The sequence below is a fragment of the Oncorhynchus masou genome, chromosome 29, assembly GCF_036934945.1.
Source record: "Oncorhynchus masou masou isolate Uvic2021 chromosome 29, UVic_Omas_1.1, whole genome shotgun sequence".
Taxonomy (NCBI): domain Eukaryota; kingdom Metazoa; phylum Chordata; class Actinopteri; order Salmoniformes; family Salmonidae; genus Oncorhynchus; species Oncorhynchus masou.
Genome location: NC_088240.1, coordinates 85,270,534 through 85,286,556, shown reverse-complemented (window position 1 = coordinate 85,286,556; position 16,023 = coordinate 85,270,534). Strand labels below are relative to the sequence as shown.

The following is a 16,023-nucleotide window of genomic DNA, read 5'->3' as shown; positions in this document are numbered from 1 at the left end:
AGAGAGTTTGCTGCACTGAAAGTAAAGGGGCTGAATAATTTTGCACGCCCAATTTTTCAGTTTTTGATTTGTTAAAAAAGTTTGAAATATCCAATAAATGTCGTTCCACTTCATGATTGTGTCCCACTTGTTGTTGATTCTTCACAAAAAAATACAGTTTTATATCTTTATGTTTGAAGCCTGAAATGTGGCAAAACGTTGCAAAGTTCAAGGGGGCCGAATACTTTGCAAGGCACAGTACATTGCCCACACACAGAGCACTCCAGCTATCTGACTCCAGGTTACAGCAGACACACTGGTAGTGAATGGGACCCCACCATTACTCATTGGCTTAACAGGTTAAAACAAGCAGCTTCAGATTTGAAATAACCCCACTTCGTCAAATGTTGTGTCCCAAATGGCACCCTATTCACTATGGGCCCTGGTCAAAAGTAGTGCACTAAATAGTGAATAGTGTGCCAAACTTCCTCTCAACCTCCCTCTGCACCCGAGGATCCTGTCTCCATTATTCATGAGCCCTCAGGTTGGGCCCTGGGAACAAACCTGGCGAGGCCCTGAGTCAATAAAAGGCACTGGCCGCCACAATGGCCTCAGCCTCCAACTACACAACTACACTGTTGACAGACACCGTCACAAAGGAGCAGACAGGGGCTCCCCCTACGTTCTCACACAAAGAAGAATGAGTCAGTGTGCTGCGGCTCCTAGCTGCTGTTTGTACAGTATATAAAGCCAGTGTTGGCCCCATCAATAGGGGACTGGAGTGTTGATGAAACGCTGGGAGAAAGGCCTCCTCTGTGACTGCCAGGGAGAGTTCATGTTCATTACAGGGTATCTCGGGGTTCTACAGCCTGCTAGATGGCACCTGGCTCCACCCTGGGTGAGAAGACAACACGTATCCTCTTATTAGGGTGGTAAACAGCATGCTATAGAATACTGGGATGTTAGACTTTAGAATACTGGGATGTTAGACTTTAGAATACTGGGATGTTAGACTTTAGAATACTGGGATGTTAGACTTTAGAATACTGGGATGTTAGACTTTAGAATGCTGGGATGTTAGACTTTAGAATACTGGGATGTTAGACTTTAGAATGCTGGGATGTTAGACTTTAGAATACTGGGATGTTAGACTTCAGAATACTGGGATGTTAGACTTTAGAATACTGGGATGTTAGACTTTAGAATACTGGGATGTTAGACTTTAGAATGCTGGGATGTTATAGACTTTAGAATGCTGGGATGTTAGACTTTAGAATGCTGGGATGTTAGACTTTAGAATACTGGGATGTTAGACTTTAGAATACTGGGATGTTAGACTTTAGAATGCTGGGATGTTAGACTTTAGAATACTGGGATGTTAGACTTTAGAATACTGGGATGTTAGACTTTAGAATGCTGGGATGTTAGACTTTAGAATGCTGGGATGTTAGACTTTAGAATGCTGGGATGTTAGACTTTAGAATGCTGGGATGTTAGACTTTAGAATGCTGGGATGTTAGACTTTAGAATGCTGGGATGTTAGACTTTAGAATACTGGGATGTTAGACTTTAGAATGCTGGGATGTTAGACTTTAGAATGCTGGGATGTTAGACTTTAGAATACTGGGATGTTAGACTTTAGAATGCTGGGATGTTAGACTTTAGAATGCTGGGATGTTAGACTTTAGAATGCTGGGATGTTAGACTTGGAATTACAAGTGCTGCACCAGATCAAGATGCTCACATACAAGACTTAAGACTTCAATAAAGGCACTGTAGGGAATCTAAAAAGCCCCTTTCATTCAATGCAATACAGCATTAAGTTCAGTATTAGTAGTCAAACAGCTTTACTGCCCCCTGCTGGAAACAGCAGCACTCTGTGTTAGGAATGGGTTCATCTTGGAAAACTCAGAACAAAAATTGTGTCAGATACTCGATTTATGTAACATAGTCTGTCCACAAAAGATCAGGAATGGGCAAATGGGACTTTGAGTTGATTAGATTTAGCAACCGTTCTAGAACTGGAAACCTTGACGGAACAAACAGCAAATGTTCCTGGGACCTGACTTGTTGTGTTATAAAAGGCTCAGGAGAGTAAACATTATAGCTATCAGTTTGTCCGCATGTCTGTCTGTCTGTCCGTCTGTCCATCCTCCTGTCCGTCTGTCCGTCTGTCCACCCATCCACCCGTCTGTCCACCCATCCACCCGTCTGTCTGTCCATCTGTCCATCTGTCCACCCATCCACCCGTCTGTCCACCCATGGTTAGGGAGACAGGGTTGTTTGTGTCAGCTGACCCAGTTATTGTCTATCTGCCTTTCCATCTAGCAGACTCTGGGGAAGTGGATGTCTATTGTTGAGAGTTCAGGCCGTCCTTCCTGGTAGCTAATACTGAATACATTGTTACACAGTGCCTGGATAAAGGTCTCTGTGCCGGTCAATGTTGTAGACTTCTATGTCTTCAGTATTCCGGATCAGAGGACTCTGATGCTTCAGGATCAACTTGACTCTGCATGACAATAACACATGGACCTCAGTGACCCCCAGTCCCTGTTACTGAAGTTCTGCGTTACTGCGTGCGTGCACTGCATGATGGAACAAAAACATCCCTGCCGGCCAAACCCTCCCTTAACCCGGATTACGCTGGGCTAACTGTTCGCCACCGGCTACGACAGAGCCTGGACTCGAACCAGGATATCTAGTGACACAGCAAGCACTGTGGTGCAGTGCCTTAGATCACTGCACCCCTCGGGAGGCGCCTGGTTTCATACCCTCTGGTTAACAAAACCCACTGGGTGTTGGTCTACAGACTGACCTTATAATATAGCCACATATCCAGCAAATAGACTTGTAACAGTCCCCATTATTGTCTCTTTTACAGTCATGATGTTATGTTGACCCCTGAGTTTAGGTTGTTTTTACAGTCAGTATGTTACGTTGACCCCTGAGTTCAGGTTGTTTTTATAGTCAATATGTTATGTTGATCCCTGAGTTCAGGTTGTTTTTACAGTCAGTATGTTACGTTGATCCCTGAGTTCAGGTTGTTTTTACAGTCAGTATGTTGTGTTGACACTTCAGTTCAAGTTTTGTTTGAGAATAGGTTAATTTCAGAAACTCAGAACTAAAATGTTACTTATTTGCTCCAGATACTCATTTTAAATGATGTAGTCTGTCCACTCGAGATTAGGAGTCTTTTTCGATTAAGCAATAGTGGTGGAACTGTGAACCCAGACAGCAGAGCAGGACAGTGGGAGGAGCTATAGGAGGACGGCCTCATTGTACTGGCTGATCTGTTGTACCATGAAAGGCAGAGGAGAGCAAACATTAGATCATGTAAAGACTGGAACTATCCTTAGCATTACTGAAACATCAACAGGCAGAGTGAGACAGATATGATGCTGGCTGTGTGTGTCACTGTTGTCCTGGGCCTTCTCTCAGTGAGTGGCTCCCAGGCGGCCCCTTTAACCTGTGAGGATCTCCTGAGACCACTGGAGCTGAGCAGTGTCACTCAGGTACTATCTACTGAACTGTACTGTCTGTCTGTCTGTCCATCTACCTGTCTGTCTGTCCGTCTACCTGTCTGTCCGTCTGTCTGTCCATCTACTTTTATGTCTGTCCGTCTACCTGTCCGTCTGTCTGTCTGTCCGTCTGTCTGTCTGTCTGTCTGTCTGTCTGTCTGTCTGTCTGTCTGTCTGTCTGTCTGTCTGTCTGTCTGTCTGTCTGTCTGTCTGTCATCTGTCTGTCTGTCTGTCTGTCATCTGTCTGTCTGTCTGTCTGTCTGTCTGTCTGTCTGTCCGTATGTCTGTCTGTCCATCGTCTGTCTGTCCAACAATGATTAGAGAGACAGGGTTGTTTGTGTCAGCTAACCCAGTTATTGTCTATCTGCCTTTCCATCTTGCAGACTCTGGGGAAGTGGATGTATATTGCTGAGAGTTCAGACCGTCCTTTCTGGGAACAAATACTGTATACCTTATTACACAGTGCCTGGATAGAGATCTCTGTGCCGGTCGGTACCCAGAACAACATTCTTGACATCGCCCAGTTCATTGGCTTCGGTATTCCACATCAAAATACTTTTGGATTCGGATGCTCCAGGATCAACTCTAACTTTACTCTGCATGACAATAACACATGGACCTCAGTGACCCCCATCCCTGTTACTGAGGTTCTCCTGCCAACGTGCTCAGACTGCCTCCTGACCCTGGAGAGATGGGATGAGGATGGGAAGACCTTCACCTCTCTAACACTCTACAGTAGGAGACGGGAGCTCACTGCTACTGAACTGGACTTCTATAAGAAACAGGTGGATTGTCTCAGTCTGCCACCAGCGACATTCATGGATCCACAGAAAGATCTCTGTCGCGACACAACTCCACTCTTAGAAGATCAAATTGCGAAGGAAGTTGAGAATGCAGTTGAACTTATTTCAGAGATTCCAAGAATGCTCAGAAATGCATTTGAAGAATTAAAGAATTCTGTTTATCAGCCATTTTCTGACATTTTCGGTTAATGAGTAGTTGCCTCCTCATCCCTGATTGGTTTGCTAATCAATATGTGGGCAACAGTAACCCAGGGTTACAGTACCTAACCCAGCAAGCCTGTAAACAGTCCCTGATGCCTTGATGTGGGACCAAACTCCACTCTGCTAATGTTGCTCTACATTCAACACAATAAATCCAGATTAAGACAAATGTGATTTACATTGTTTTGTTTGTCCCAATAACCAGCTACAATCAGGAGCATTTAAAACGAAAAGGAAATAAAACAATGTGTGATAGTCTACTTAAGGGTTTCTCAAACTGGGTCCCGGGGCCCCCAAGGGAACGTTCAGTCCCCAGGACCGAGTTAGGGACCCCTGTTCTACTGACATCACTTACAGTCATTGTAGTGTGCTGAATGTGGAGCATCCATTCTCTATGTATGGAACTACCAGAGAGAGGACGCTGATGATATGACACCTCACTTGAAACACACACACACACACACACACACACACACACACACACACACACACACACACACACACACATAGACTTAGAGTGAACATGTCTGTCAAGATAAAGGAAAGGGGGCTTTAGAACATTCTACTGGCCAGGATGTCATGTATTGTGGCTCTATGATGTCATCATAACATTCAAGTCTCCAGATTCAGTGGACATATCAGACTAGAGTAAGCTAAAGTTAATCACCTGGCCTGCATCCCAAATGGAACACTATACCCTTTTTTTCTGCACTAGTCTGGTCAACAGCAGTGCACTTTATAGGGAACAGGCTGCCATATATAGTCAGGGGTCAGTCTGGAGGAAGTGATAAACAGCTGCTCCCTCTGGAGACACATTGTTAAAGAGGACCAATCACCTCCTCTTGTTCCAGCTACCTCAAGATCATTTGAGGACATGTGGACATTTTAAGCCGAGAGTTTGGCAGATTTTTAATGTGAGTTCACAGCATGTGTGTAATTGTGTGTGTGTGTGTGTGTGTTTATGTATGTGTGTGTGTGTGTGGGGCCGACTCTTTTCTCTGTATATATCAATGATGTTGCTCTTGCTGCGGGCGATTCCCTGATCCACCTCTACGCAGACGACACCATTCTATATACTTTCGGCCCGTCATTGGACATTGTGCTATCTAACCTCCAAACGAGCTTCAATGCCATACAACACTCCTTCCGTGGCCTCCAACTGCTCTTAAACGCTAGTAAAACCAAATGCATGCTTTTCAACCGATCGCTGCCTGCACCCGCTTGCCCGACTAGCATCACCACACTGGACGGTTCCGACCTTGAATATGTGGACACCTATAAGTACCTAGGTGTCTGGCTAGACTGCAAACTCTCCTTCCAGACCCATATCAAACATCTCCAATCGAAAATCAAATCAAGAGTCGGCTTTCTATTCCGTAACAAAGCCTCCTTCACTCACGCTGCCAAGCTTACCCTAGTAAAACTGACTATCCTACCGATCCTCGACTTCGGCGATGTCATCTACAAAATTGCTTCCAACACTCTTCTCAGCAAACTGGATGCAGTTTATCACAGTGCCATCCGTTTTGTCACTAAAGCACCTTATACTACCCACCACTGCGACTTGTATGCTCTAGTCGACTGGCCCTCGCTACATATTCGTCACAAGACCCACTGGCTCCAGGTCGTCTACAAGGCCATGCTAGGTAAAGCTCCGCCTTATCTCAGTTCACTGGTCACGATGGCAACACCCATCCGTAGCACGTGCTCCAGCAGGTGTATCTCACTGATCATCCCTAAAGCCAACACCTCATTCGGCCGCCTTTCGTTCCAGTACTCTGCTGCCTGTGACTGGAACGAATTGCAAAAATCGCTGAAGTTGGAGACCTTTATCTCCCTCACCAACTTCAAACATCAGCTATCTGAGCAGCTAACCGATCGCTGCAGCTGTACATAATCTATTGGTAAATAGCCCACCCATTTTCACCTACCTCATCCCCACAGTTTTTATTTATTTACTTTTCTGCTCTTTTGCACACCAATATCTCTACCTGTACATGATCATTTATCAATCCAGTGTTCATCTGCAATATTGTAATTATTCGCCTACCTCCTCATGCCTTTTGCACACAATGTATATAGACTCCCCTTTTTTTTCTACTGTGTTATTGACTTGTTAATTGTTTACTCTACGTGTAACTCTGTGTTGTCTGTTCACACTGCTATGCTTTATCTTGGCCAGGTCGCAGTTGTAAATGAGAACTTGTTCTCAACTAGCCTACCTGGTTAAATAAAGGTGAAAAAAATAAAAAAATAAAAATAAAAAAAGTGTGTGTGTGTGTGTGTGTGTGTGTGTGTGTGTGTGTGTGTGTGTGTGTGTGTGTGTGTGTGTGTGTGTGTGTGTGTGTGTGTGTGTGTGTGTGTGTGTGTGTGTGTGTGTGTGTGTGCGTGTGCGTGTGTGCGTGCGTGCGTGCGTGCGTGTGTGTGTGTGTGTGTGTGTGTGTGTGTGTGTGTGTGTGTGTGTGTGTGTGTGTGTGTGTGTGTGTGTGTGTGTGTGTGTGTGTGTGTGTGTGTGTGTGTGTGTGTGTGTGTGTGTGTGTGTGTGTGTGTGTGTGTGTGTGTGTGTGTGAGGTGATAAAATGGGATGCGCTGTCAGGAGTCTGAGTTCACGACCTGTTAACATTCTTCACAAAGACACAGAAACTGACATCATTAGAAAACAATGCAAACGTCAGCTAACAACCAACTCACAACACCAAAAAAGACTTTCACAAAAAAATTATTGTAGATTCAAATTTCAAGAACCAATAAATAATTAGATAACAAAAGAAACATTTGAAATTGTACAACACAGTGCATTTGATACACTTGTTTGCGCTCAATCAGCCTAGCCTACCCATCAAGATAGATACAAAAATGAAGTATTTACAAAATAATACCCATGTTTTCATGTTGTTGATTTTTTTCCCCTTCGGAAAAAATAAATCATTAATTATCTAATGGAAAATACTGTTAATACTGATTGTGTGTGTGTGTGTGTGTGTGTGTGTGTGTGTGTGTGTGTGTGTGTGTGTGTGTGTGTGTGTGTGTGTGTGTGTGTGTGTGTGTGTGTGTGTGTGTGTGTGTGTGTGTGTGTGTGTGTGTGTGTGTGTATGGATGGGTCAGGGTGGGTGGTGTAGTGTGTTGGTAGTGAAGTCCTCCACCCTCCAGGACTCCAGGGCTTGGTGTCTGCTGTGGAGTTTCCAGGGGTGAGGCTGGGTGGAGGGACGTGATTGGTGGATGTTGGGGAGAGGTGGGGCTCACGCTGTCAGCTCTTCCCTCAGCTCTTTGTTCTTGCGCACCATGGCTGCGTGTCTCTCCTGAAACACAGGACACAGACACCACAGATAGAGAGGAGGAAGTTAACATCCACACTGGACAGGAAGTCAGAGCTATAGCCTACACAGGCAGGATGTACCCCTAGTGGTCTCTTAGAATGAAGTCTATTTTAATTCCAGTTCTATCATTCTAACTCTAGATCACACCTTCTCCTGCAGGCGTTCCATCATTTTTAATGTTTTTTTTATTTTTAATTTTTTTCACCTTTATTTAACCAGGTAGTCAAGTTGAGAACAAGTTCTCATTTACAATTGCGACCTGGCCAAGATAAAGCAAAGCAGTTCGACACATACAACGACACAGAGTTACACATGGAGTAAAGCAAACATACAGCCAATAATACAGTATAAACAAGTCTATATACGATGTGAGCAAATGAGGTGAGATAAGGGAGGTAAAGGCAAAAAAAGGCCATGGTGGCAAAGTAAATACAATATAGCAAGTAAAACAGTGGAATGGTAGATTTGCAGTGGAAGAATGTGCAAAGTAGAGATAGAAACAATGGGGTGCAAAGGAGCAAAATAAATAAATACAGTAGGGGAAGAGGTAGCTGTTTGGGCTAAATTATAGATGGTCTATGTACAGGTGCAGTAATCTGTGAGCTGCTCTGATAGCTGGTGCTTAAAGCTTGTGAGGGAGATAAGTGTTTCCAGTTTCAGAGACTTTTGGCAGCAGAGAACTGGAAGGAGAGGCCGCCAAAGGTAGAATTGGTTTTGGGGGTGACCAGAGAGATATACCTGCTGAGTGAGTGCTACAGGTCAGTGCCGCTATGGTGACCAGCGATCTGAGATAAGGAGGGACTTTATCTAGCAGGGTGTTGTAGATGACCTGGAGCCAGTGGGTTTGGCGACGAGTATGGAGCGAGGGCCAGGCAACGAGAGCGTACAGGTCGCAGTGGTGGGTAGTATATGGGGCTTTGGTGACAAAACGGAGGGCACTGTGATAGACTGTATCCAATTTATTGAGTAGGGTATTGAGATCGCCGAAGTTGAGGATCGGTAGGATGGTCAATTGGGCCTGGCAGTTCTCCTTGATCTTCATGGTGTCTCAGTCTGCCACCAGCATGGATCCACAGAAGGATCCCGACACAACGTCCTGTTTCTCTTAACAGAAGTCATGTTTACCACTATGGTCTCTGGGTGTTTTTTTATTTTATTTTTTTAAACTTTATTTAACCAGTCAGTTAAGAACAATTTCTTATTTTCAATGACGTCCTAGGAACTTATCAGTTAAGTTCAGAGGCAGAACGACAGATTTGTACCTTGTCAGCTCAGGGGTTTGAACTTGCAACCTTCCGGTTACTAGTCCAACACTCTAACCACTAGTCTACCCTGCCGCTCCTGTATTCAGACTGATAATCTAGCCACATACCCAGCAAGTACACTTGTTACAGGCCCTATTATTGTCTCTTTTACAGTCAGTATATTATGTTGACCCCTGAGTTCAGGTTGTTTTAATGGTCAGTATGTTACATGGACCTTGGAGTTCAGGTTGTTTTTACAGTCAGTATGTTACGTTGACCCCTGAGTTCAGGTTGTTTTTACAGTCAGTATGTTACGTTGACCCCTGAGTTCAGGTTGTTTTTATGGTCAGTATGTTACATGGATCTTGGAGTTCAGGTTGTTTTACAGTCAGTATGTTACGTTGACCCCTGAGTTCAGGTTGTTTTTATGGTCAGTATGTTACATGGACCTTGGAGTTCAGGTTGTTTTTACAGTCAGTATGTTACATGGACCCCTGAGTTCAGGTTGTTTTTATGGTCAGTATGTTACATGGACCTTGGAGTTCAGGTTGTTTTTACAGTCAGTATGTTACGTTGACCCCTGAGTTCAGGTTGTTTTTATGGTCAGTATGTTACATGGACCTTGGAGTTCAGGTTGTTTTTACAGTCAGTATGTTACGTTGACCCCTGAGTTCAGGTTGTTTTTATGGTCAGTATGTTACATGGACCTTGGAGTTCAGGTTGTTTTTACAGTCAGTATGTTATGCTGACCCCTGAGTTCAGGTTTTGTTTAGGAATGGGTTCGTTCGGGGCAGTGGTAGAGCAGGTTGAGAGCTTCAAGTTCCTTGGTGTCCATCTCACCAACAAACTATCATGGTCCAAACACACAGCCGTGAAGAGGGAACGACAAAGTCTATTTCCTCTCAGGAGGCTGAAAAGACTTGGCATGAGACCTCAGATACTCAAAACGTTTTACAGCTGCACCATCGAGAGCATCCTGACTGGTTGCATCACTGCCTGGTATGGCAACTGCTCGGCCTCCGACCGTAAGCCACTACAGAGGGTAGTGCGTATGGCCCAGTACATCACTGGGGCCAAGCTTCCTGCCATCCAGGACCTCTATACCAGGCGGTGTCAGAGGAATGCCCTAAAAATTGTCATAGACTCCAGACACCCTAGTCATAGACTGTTCTCTCTGCTACCGCACGGCAAGCGGTACTGGAGCGCCAAGTCTAGGTCCAAGAGGCTTCTAAACAGCTTCTACCCACAAGCCACAAGACTCCTGAACAGCTAATCCAGGGCTGCCCAACCCTCTTCTTGGAGATCTACTGTCCTGTAGGTTTTCAGTCCAACCCTTATGTAGCATATCTGATTTAGCTTGTTAAGGTCTTCTTGAGTAGCTAATTAGTAGAGTATGGTGTGTTAAATTAGGGTTGGATGTAAAACCCACAGGATGGTAGATCTCCGGGAAGAGGTTTGGGCAGCCCTGAGCTAATCAAATGACTACCCAGACTACTTGCATTGCCCCCCCTTCTTTAACTCTCTGTTTATTATCTATGCATAGTCACTTTAATTGACTCTGTACCGGTACCCCCTGTATATAGCCTCGCTATTGTTATTTTATTGCTGCTCTTTAATTACTTGTTACTTTTATTTTTTAGTAATCTATATTTTACTTAACACTTATTTTTCTTAAAGCTGCATTGCTGATTAAGGGCTTGTAAGTAAGCATTTTCATATAAGGTCAGGGTAGCCTAGTGTTTAGAGCGTTGGACTAGTAACCGAAAGGTTTCAAGTTCGAATCCCTGAGCTGACAAGGTACAAATCTGTCGTTCTGCCCCTGAACAGGCAGTTAACCCACTGTTCCTAGGCCGTCATTGAAACTAAGAATTTGTTCTTAACTGACTTGACAAGTGAAATAAAGGTTAAAAAAATCACCTGTTGTATTCTGCGCATGTGATGAAATTTCAGAACTAAAATATTGCATCAGATACTCATTTTATGTTATGTAGTCTGTCCACACGAGATTAGGAGTGGGACTTTGTCTTGTTTAGATTTAGCAACAGTGGTGGAACTGTGAACCCAGACAGCAGAGCAGGGAGGAGCTATAGGAGGACGGCCTCATTGTATTGGCTGGAATGTAGTAAAATGGAACGGAGTCAAACACAGTTTCCATATGCTTGATGTGTTTGATACCGTTCCAATTATCCCATTCCAGCCATTACAATGAGCCCGTCCTCCTATAGATCCTCATACCAGCCTCCTCTGCCAGACAGAACAAACAGTAAATGTCCCTGACATCTGATCTGTACTACCATGAAAGGCAGAGGAGAGAAAACAGATTATATAAAGATGGGAAGTATCCTGAGCATCACTGAAACATCAACAGGCAGAGTGAGACAGACTTACTGTACAGAGACACAGGGAGAGTCATTATAGTGAGTGAGACAGACTTACTGTACAGAGACACAGGGAGAGTCATTATAGTGAGTGAGACAGACTTACTGTACAGAGACACAGGGAGAGTCATTATAGTGAGTGAGACAGACTTACTGTACAGAGACACAGGGAGAGTCATTAGAGTGAGTGAGACAGACTTACTGTACAGAGACACAGGGAGAGTCATTATAGTGAGTGAGACAGACTTACTGTACAGAGACACAGGGAGAGTCATTATAGTGAGTGAGACAGACTTACTGTACAGAGACACAGGGAGAGTCATTATAGTGAGTGAGACAGACTTACTGTACAGAGACACAGGGAGAGTCATTATAGTGAGTGAGACAGACTTACTGTACAGAGACACAGGGAGAGTCATTAGAGTGAGTGAGACAGACTTACTGTACAGAGACACAGGGAGAGTCATTATAGTGAGTGAGACAGACTTACTGTACAGAGACACAGGGAGAGTCATTATAGTGAGTGAGACAGACTTACTGTACAGAGACACAGGGAGAGTCATTATAGTGAGTGAGACAGACTTACTGTACAGAGACACAGGGAGAGTCATTATAGTGAGTGAGACAGACTTACTGTACAGAGACACAGGGAGAGTCATTATAGTGAGTGAGACAGACTTACTGTACAGAGACACAGGGAGAGTCATTATAGTGAGTGAGACAGACTTACTGTACAGAGACACAGGGAGAGTCATTATAGTGAGTGAGACAGACTTACTGTACAGAGACACAGGGAGAGTCATTATAGTGAGTGAGACAGACTTACTGTACAGAGACACAGGGAGAGTCATTAGAGTGAGTGAGACAGACTTACTGTACAGAGACACAGGGAGAGTCATTATAGTGAGTGAGACAGACTTACTGTACAGAGACACAGGGAGAGTCATTATAGTGAGTGAGACAGACTTACTGTACAGAGACACAGGGAGAGTCATTATAGTGAGTGAGACAGACTTACTGTACAGAGACACAGGGAGAGTCATTAGAGTGAGTGAGACAGACTTACTGTACAGAGACACAGGGAGAGTCATTATAGTGAGTGAGACAGACTTACTGTACAGAGACACAGGGAGAGTCATTATAGTGAGTGAGACAGACTTACTGTACAGAGACACAGGGAGAGTCATTATAGTGAGTGAGACAGACTTACTGTACAGAGACACAGGGAGAGTCATTATAGTGAGTGAGACAGACTTACTGTACAGAGACACAGGGAGAGTCATTATAGTGAGTGAGACAGACTTACTGTACAGAGACACAGGGAGAGTCATTATAGTGAGTGAGACAGACTTACTGTACAGAGACACAGGGAGAGTCATTATAGTGAGTGAGACAGACTTACTGTACAGAGACACAGGGAGAGTCATTATAGTGAGTGAGACAGACTTACTGTACAGAGACACAGGGAGAGTCATTAGAGTGAGTGAGACAGACTTACTGTACAGAGACACAGGGAGAGTCATTATAGTGAGTGAGACAGACTTACTGTACAGAGACACAGGGAGAGTCATTATAGTGAGTGAGACAGACTTACTGTACAGAGACACAGGGAGAGTCATTATAGTGAGTGAGACAGACTTACTGTACAGAGACACAGGGAGAGTCATTATAGTGAGTGAGACAGACTTACTGTACAGAGACACAGGGAGAGTCATTATAGTGAGTGAGACAGACTTACTGTACAGAGACACAGGGAGAGTCATTATAGTGAGTGAGACAGACTTACTGTACAGAGACACAGGGAGAGTCATTATAGTGAGTGAGACAGACTTACTGTACAGAGACACAGGGAGAGTCATTATAGTGAGTGAGACAGACTTACTGTACAGAGACACAGGGAGAGTCATTATAGTGAGTGAGACAGACTTACTGTACAGAGACACAGGGAGAGTCATTATAGTGAGTGAGACAGACTTACTGTACAGAGACACAGGGAGAGTCATTATAGTGAGTGAGACAGACTTACTGTACAGAGACACAGGGAGAGTCATTATAGTGAGTGAGACAGACTTACTGTACAGAGACACAGGGAGAGTCATTATAGTGAGTGAGACAGACTTACTGTACAGAGACACAGGGAGAGTCATTATAGTGAGTGAGACAGACTTACTGTACAGAGACACAGGGAGAGTCATTATAGTGAGTGAGACAGACTTACTGTACAGAGACACAGGGAGAGTCATTATAGTGAGTGAGACAGACTTACTGTACAGAGACACAGGGAGAGTCATTAGAGTGAGTGAGACAGACTTACTGTACAGAGACACAGGGAGAGTCATTATAGTGAGTGAGACAGACTTACTGTACAGAGACACAGGGAGAGTCATTATAGTGAGTGAGACAGACTTACTGTACAGAGACACAGGGAGAGTCATTATAGTGAGTGAGACAGACTTACTGTACAGAGACACAGGGAGAGTCATTATAGTGAATGAGACATATTGAGATATGATGCTGGCTGTGTGTGTCACTGTTGTCCTGGGCCTTCTCTCAGTGAGTGGCTCCCAGGCGGCCCCTTTAACCTGTGATGATCTCCTGAGACCACTGGAGCTGAGCAGTGTCAATCAGGTACTATGTACTGAACTGTACTGTCTGTCTGTCCATCCACCTGTCTGTCTGTCTGTCTGTCCGTCATCTGTCTGTCCGTCATCTGTCTGTCCGTGTATCTGTCTGTCCGTGTATCTGTCTGTCCGTCATCTGTCTGTCCGTCATCTGTCTGTCCGTGTATCTGTCTGTCCGTCATCTGTCCATCTGTCTGTCTGTCATCTGTCTGTCCGTACGTCTGTCTGTCCGTCTTCTGTCTGTCCGTCATCTGTCTGTCCGTCATCTGTCTGTCCGTGTATCTGTCTGTCCGTGTATCTGTCTGTCCGTCATCTGTCTGTCCGTACGTCTGTCTGTCTGTCATCTGTCTGTCCGTCATCTGTCTGTCCACCCATGGTTAGGGAGACAGGGTTGTTTGTGTCAGCTGACCCAGATTGTCTATCTGCCTTTCCATCTTGCAGACTCTGGGGAAGTGGATGTATATTGCTGAGAGTTCGGATGGTCCTTTCTGGGAACAAATACTGTATACCTTATTACACAGTGCCTGGATAGAGATCTCTGTGCCGGTCGGTACCCAGAACAACATTCTTGACATCGCCCATTTCTTTGGCATCGGTATTCCACATCTAAATGCTTTTCGATTCAGATGCTACAGGATCAACTCTAACTTTACTCTGCATGACAATAAAACATGGACCTCAGTGACCCCCAGCCCTGTTACTGAGGTTCTCCTGCCAACGTGCTCAGACTGCCTCCTGGCCCTGGAGAGATGGGATGAGGATGGGAAGACCTTCACCTCTCTAACACTCTACAGTAGGAGACGGGAGCTCACTGCTACTGAACTGGACTTCTATAAGAAACAGGTGGATTGTCTCAGTCTGCCACCAGCGACATTCATGGATCCACAGAAAGATCTCTGTCGCGACACAACTCCACTCTTAGAAGATACAATTGAGAAGGAAGTTGAGAATGCAGTTGAACTTATTTCAGAGATTCCAAGAATACTCACATATACATTTACACGTTTAATGTATTATGTTTTTTAGCCATTTTCAATGTTTGAAATGAGTAGTTGATTAGTTGCCTCCTCCTCTCTGATTGGTTTGCTGCCCACCATGTATTCTACAGTAACCCAGGGTTACAGTACCTAACCCAGCAAGCCTGTAAACAGTCCCTGATGCCTTGATGTGGGACCAAACTCCACTCTGCTAATGTTGCTCTACATTCAACACAATAAATCCAGATTAAGACAAATGTGATTTACATTGTTTTGTTTGTCCCAATAACCAGCTACAATCAGGAGCATTTAAAAAGAAAAGGAAATAAAAGAATTGGTGATAGTCTACTTCCGGGTTTCTCAAACTGGGTCCCGGGGCCCCCAAGGGAACGTTCAGTCCCCAGGACCGAGTTAGGGACCCTGTTCTACTGACATCACTTACAGTAGCCTACTCAACGTCTCTTATCGACAGCAGGACAGTCCTTCCTAAAACATCAACCACTCAACATGTTTAGGTCATTGGTTCTTTTATTTGGCAGTTGAAATGTTACACACACACACACACACACACACACACACACACACACATATTTTCAATGACGTCCTACGAACAGTTAACTGCCTGTTCAGAGGCAGAACGACAGATTTGTACAGGGGTTTGACATTGCAACCTTCCGGTTACTAGTCCAACACTCTAACCACTAGGCTACCCTGCCGCTCCTGTATTCAGACTGATAATCTAGCCACATACCCAGCAAGTACACTTGTTACAGGCCCTATTATTGTCTCTTTTACAGTCAGTATATTATGTTGACCCCTGAGTTCAGGTTGTTTTAATGGTCAGTATGTTACATGGACCTTGGAGTTCAGGTTGTTTTTACAGTCAGTATGTTACGTTGACCCCTGAGTTCAGGTTGTTTTTACAGTCAGTATGTTACGTTGACCCCTGAGTTCAGGTTGTTTTTATGGTCAGTATGTTACATGG

General features: G+C 44.5%; 2 long non-coding RNA genes across 2 annotated transcripts; both read left to right on the top strand.

Annotated features, from left to right (window-relative positions):
* The first annotated feature begins 3,093 nt into the window (after positions 1-3,093).
* On the top strand, positions 3,094-4,670 carry LOC135520860 (uncharacterized). The gene is made up of 2 exons (XR_010452453.1): positions 3,094-3,491; positions 3,881-4,670. It is a non-coding gene; the product is annotated as an uncharacterized LOC135520860 (long non-coding RNA).
* An 8,926-nt stretch (positions 4,671-13,596) lies between these two features.
* On the top strand, positions 13,597-15,295 carry LOC135520859 (uncharacterized). The gene is made up of 2 exons (XR_010452452.1): positions 13,597-14,068; positions 14,503-15,295. It is a non-coding gene; the product is annotated as an uncharacterized LOC135520859 (long non-coding RNA).
* Positions 15,296-16,023: the final 728 nt, after the last annotated feature.